This window comes from Micrasema longulum, unplaced genomic scaffold, assembly GCF_059751315.1.
Source record: "Micrasema longulum isolate JH-2025_06_02 unplaced genomic scaffold, ASM5975131v1 h1tg001954l, whole genome shotgun sequence".
Classification (NCBI taxonomy): Eukaryota; Metazoa; Arthropoda; class Insecta; order Trichoptera; family Brachycentridae; genus Micrasema; species Micrasema longulum.
The window spans coordinates 145,247-151,246 of NW_028279128.1; the positions used below are offsets into that span (position 1 = coordinate 145,247).

A 6,000-nucleotide genomic window follows, 5' to 3' on the forward strand; every position below is an offset into this window, starting at 1 on the left:
CCTTTTGGCAAATCATTAAACATCTGTTATTTTGTAATCACTATTTTATTTTAAATTACTTTCATTTTTTAATGTTAATAATTATGAATTATGAAAATAAAACTTTGTTATTAGTGTTACACGATTTTTATTCTTTTACAAGAACACTACTACAGTTTTGGGAGAGCACTCCTCCCATCGACGGGTGATATAAAACTAATATAGTAAACAGAGAATATTGTTCCTAATGTCATAGAATTTAAACAAAAAATAAACAAGTTTATCAGTGAAACTTAAAGCAGGGGTTTTTTTTTCCACTTATCTAAGGTGTTAGCATATATATGGATAGTTATCTCAAGTACGTCTCAGATATGAAAACATGATCAATGAAGGAAAGGACGTTAAGTAGAATTTATTTCTTAAATTTTAGCACTTAAGTGGAAGTTACAATAATTTAGCCTAAGATTTAAAATGTGAGAAGACATCACTTGGCTGAGAGGTGTTAAAAAATCGTGTAACACTAATAACAGGGTTTTATTTTCATAATAATTTAAAATGAAGTGTTAAGTGAATGCCGATTCAATTAACAGTATTAATTATTATGACTTAACAAGGGCACATCCTAAAAAGCCATGATAGATTAGTGAATATTAATGTTTTTGAAATGAATGAATAAATTAATAAATGAACCTATAAAAGTGCTTCTTTAAATATTGATATTAAACAGCAAAATATATAAAATCTAATAAACTCAAACGAACAAACTGATCTCATGTTCACATTTGAGGGCGTTAATGAAATATGGATGCCTAATGTTTACATCTCAACATAAATGAAAATTCATAAAATAGCATTTTTATAGTGCACATTTCATAATTAGTGTCAGTTAAATTTCAAGTGCCATTCCTTCATCGGCTGGCATCGACACGGCGCGCGAGCGATAAACGAAACAGAACAAAGCATTTAAGTACCTACTATTGATACAGAGCATACATATAGGTACCTCATTTACCTACTAACCACAGAGATAAGGACACAATCTTATTCAATTAATGAACTAGAGATTAAAATCTCATTCAATGAATGAACGAAGATACAATTAGTTCGCTGCTCTTTTCGTTCGCGAACTAACTGATCGAGATGAGAGAAACATATCTCTAGTTCAATGTTTTCGACCTTGTCAGTATGGCCAGGTCGTTCGCGAACTACACACCTCTAATAGATATTAAAAGGTCCCAGTAAGGGCCACTTTGTTTTTAGTATGCGGCGTTACATCAGCAACAACTACTCTCAGGTAAAAATCTTTATAAATTAAATCAGGTGCAGAATAGTCTACCATATGATGTACTGCTCATCATGTTTGCCTTACATGCCTGAGTACCTGGGTTTGATTCCGGCAAGGTAGGCACGAAATATTAATTTAAAATGGTGATTTTCACTGTAACAGGTCCGGAACTGGATCTGAAGCATGACTGTTCATTTTGTCTTCATATATAAAATTATCAAGATTCACAGTGTTTGGAGTACCGATGCTTTAACTTTACACCGCTTCGTGCAGATAGGGAAACGATGATGACATGGGACTATATTACAATGTTTTATGAGCCAGATAATAATTCAGCGTTGCATAATTTGCACACAGAATACGATGGAAGAGTAATTTAGATTTTTTTATAGGAATTAAAAAAGATATTTGTAGGACAATTCTTTTATTTGTAAAAAATAATAGTGGTCAAAGTAGAAAAATAATTCAAATAAACTTGAAACGATTGCATCTTTTTAACAGTAAATGAATTCAAAGATTGACAATGATTTTCTTAAGCATCAATATCCAACATAAAAATGTTTACAAAATAAATACACAAGTAAAGAAGTATTATTATTATTACAGGTTACAAATAACTAATAATAAAAGGTATACAGTAATCCCTTAACAACCACATTTTTAGATTAAAAATACTTTACTACTATGTAAAAATTGAGAATTCCCTTAACCCTTAGAACTCCTTTGGTGGGAGCCACTCGCCCAAAACAAAAATATGCTACAGCTCCTATGGCGGGGGTCTTACCTGCCGGAGCAAATTGCCATGTAAACAACGTAGTAACTTTCTTATTATTCGGCATAAAATGATAGAATTACTACCATCTATTGGAGAAAAAAAAATCTTTCTCATAAACAAATACTTGGCAAAAAAAATTCTATTTAAAAATACATCAAATTTTTACAACTGACATTCGATGTTTGAAAAAATCCTAGCCCGTTGCGATGTAAGATGGAAAGTCACACTTTCTAGCTAAGAGAGAGAAAGGCGGATCTAAGGACTGTGTAGTTTGCAGTAACCGAAATAAAAAAGAAGGGGTAAAAGAAACAGTGTGGTATTGCAAAACATGTTCACGGAAACCTGGTCTGCATCCAGGACTGTATTTTTAAAAATACCACATGAAGAAAAAAAAATCGACACTTATAAAATTACTAATAAAACATTTTGCATTTGAAAAAAATCTGCTGGTAAATTTTTTTAATAGAATAGAAAAAAGAAATATTTGCGTTCTTATGATTTACCCAAATATTTAATTTTGAGGGCCATTTTCAACGAGTTGTAAATAACTCACTATTAGAAAATGGAATCAAGTTGGAGTATAGTGGGATTCGAACCACAGACCTTTGGTCCGTGAGTCCGAGATACTAGCCACAGGACCACAACCCGATGAAATTTCTGTGTTTTTTTTTGTAAATTGATATTCATTTCCAATCTTTTGCAAGAATATAATTCAGAGCTAGCTTAAACAGTATGTGTAAAATAAATAGATTTCATAGGGTTAATATAAACTGGAATTTTATGTGAAAATATATTATGAAAGAAAAGGAAGATCCAAAATCTTGGAGATTCACAGAAATTAAATTGGAAAATCAGAAATATGGAAGTGTCTTGTTCAAGTTATTAGAGCCACCTCAGAATAAATATATTTTATATTTATTTCAGATAAAACTTATTTTTTCTTTTCTATATGAACACCTCACTGGGAATAACACAATATGTTTGAGGTATGATAATAAAAGCCTAATTCTAAGTTTATGAGAATTTATATTTCTTTCAAATCATTGACCGGAGATGGAGAAAAAACTATAGCACATATGAAAACAAAAAATATTTTGTAACATCGCCCTTTGCTTGAATCACAGTTTTTAGTCTGTGGGGCATGCTTACTGTGCATTTCATGCAATTTTCATTAATTCGTGGATCTTTATGCCACCCTTCAATCAGTTTCTCTATAAATTTTTGCTTGTTGGTGATCAGAGTTTTTGAAATTTCCAGGTTCAGGAGCTCACACTATTTTTCTATGGGGTTTAGTCTGAAGAATTTCTAGACCAAACAAGAATTTTTATATTTTGCTTTTTAAGGAATTATGTGATCCTTTTGGCTTCGTGGCATGAAGCTAAATCTTACATGAAGATAAAACGTCCACCTGGAAACCATTGCCGGACCTGAGGAATCATTTTTATAGCCAGTAGACGTTGGTAAGACCCTGTCACCGAGAGGATACATATCACTTGATCTGCATCACCAAAGTGACCGAATGTTTTAAGTAGTTCAATTGAACGAATGTATCTTTTGCTCATTCGGCTCATTTAGGTCATCATATCTCTGCATCTTCGTATCATTTGTGTCTTCATATTTTCTGTGTCTTTCATGTCTCTAGTTCATTTCGTTCTTTTGTTTGCTTCAGCCGAATGCGTATTCTTTAGATATTATAATATAAAAAATATGAAAAAAACAGATAAATTATTTTATTTGTAAAAAGAATGTTAATACTAAAAGGCATTTTATATGGAACAAATAAACAAAGAAATTATATTTCATGCAAGGTTTATTTATTTTTTATTTACTTTTACAATTAATGTTTTATTTTTTAAAATTATAAATACTTTAAACCCCCTTAGGTTAACTTTTTTTTTAAAGTAGTTTTTTATTTTTATAACATATGCAGTTTTACAATATATTATAAAATAAACAAATGTAAATGAAAAAAAAAAAGCAATAAAAATATTAAAAAAAACAATAATCAGCCTCTAGCACAAAATGGATAACTGACCTAATAAGTTATTCCACAATTAGGTTGCTATTTTTTTCATTTGTAATTATTTTTTAATGTTATATCTTCCGATTGGATTGTTATTCTGTAATTGTTGTATTTTAATCACTATTTGTTTTAAGCTACTTTACATTTTTTCATGTTAATTATTATGGCTTAACACAGGCACAGCCTAAAAAGCCATAATAGGTTAGTGAATATGAATGCTTTTGAAATGAATTAATAAATAAATACATTAATAAAAGTGTTTATTTAAATATTGATATTGAACAGAATTTTTTTTTTTAATAAACTCGAGCAAACAAACTACCCTCTACATTTGGGGCAATTATGAAATATGAATACCTAATGTTTACATCTCAACGTAAATAATAATTCATAAAATAGCATTTTTATAGTGCACATTTCATAATTAGTGTCAGTTAAATTTCAAGTGCCATTCCTTTGCCGGGCGACACTGACACGCGCCCGGGCATTAAAGAAAAGAACAAAGCAGCCAGCCAGTATAGGCATTTAGGTACCTACTATAGATGGAGCATATATGTAGATACCTAATCTACTTACTAACCACATATATAAAGAAACAATCTCGTTCAATGAATGAACTAAATGAGCTAGAGATTCAAGACACGAAGATCCATTTAGTTTAGAGCTCTTTTCGTTCGCAAACTAACTGACCGAAATGAGAGAAACACATCTCTAGTTCAATGTTTCCGACCTTGTCAGTATGACCGGGTCGTTCGCGAACTACACACCTCTAATAGCCAGCACTCTAATGTAATGCTCTTGAGTCATTTTACCTTCTACAAATCCAAACTGACCAGAACCTTGTCCATTTATTATGAACCTTACCATTAATTTCAATGGATATTTTACCTTTCTAACTGTGCAGTTCTTTTTGTATTTTTTCCTGCTTGTTGTCTCATGGTGGTTAATCTTTTAAAATTTTGCTTTGTAATTCATCCAAAAAGCACACCTGAAGAAAATTTTAATATCAGATGTCATAGAATTAATTATGAAAGTGTTAAAGAGATCCATTAAAAATGTGCTGTTTTCCAATCTTCTACAAATTCTGATGTATTTTTGTTCATTCCAGTTGCTTTTTCTTCATTACTAGTGTAAGTAATGGCTTTTTTGCAAGCTGACAAAAGGAGAAGCCTAATTATTTTATCTGAAGTCGAGCTGTTGTGGGAGGTATTTTAAGTCCAGCATCTTGAATATTTATTTTAAGAACTTTATTTGGCATTTTCCTATTGTTTACGCACAAATCCTTAACTTCCCTTTATCTCTTGGTGTTGTGGGCTTTATCCGTCCACATTTGTTCACTCTATTTGGTCCCAAGTTGCAATTATAGTAGTTTCTTTTTCACTCTGTCAACAGTTGCTCTCAAAATATTTGATTGAATATGATTTGTCGTTAAGAATTCTTATTTTCAGTGAAGTGTCTCAATTCCTAATAATTTACGAGGTGTGACAATTTTATTTTTTTTATTAAAAAAATAACAGCAATACAAAAAATATATACAACATTAAAAAAAAAAAAAACATAAAATAAAGCCAAATAAGTTTTCTACATAAATACAATACGACCTTTAACCTTTTCCATTTTTTGTTTACCCTTTAAAAATCACAAAAAAATATTTTTAAAAGCCATCTCATCTTTATTTTTATAATTAATAATAAATAAAAAAAAGACAAAAACTTGAAATGATCTCAAATATTGGAAAAATAATGATACTTTCAACGCTACACTTGACTCTTCTATGTGATGACCGGATGTCAAATGGACATCTTCTAACAAGATAGCGCCTATAATTAATTCTATCTTATTTTTATTAACAAATGTTTAAACTTATCTAATCAATGATTTAAAAGAAACATAAATTGTCATAAACCTAAAACCAGGCTTTCATTTATACCTTAAACA

The 6,000-nt window shown here is 30.4% G+C and overlaps 1 long non-coding RNA gene across 1 annotated transcript; it reads left to right on the forward strand.

The window, feature by feature from the left end:
• Positions 1-3,370: 3,370 nt before the first annotated feature.
• LOC148273437 (uncharacterized) lies at positions 3,371-5,375 on the forward strand. The gene is made up of 2 exons (XR_015824578.1): positions 3,371-3,499; positions 5,171-5,375. It is a non-coding gene; the product is annotated as an uncharacterized LOC148273437 (long non-coding RNA).
• The last annotated feature ends 625 nt before the right edge of the window (positions 5,376-6,000 follow it).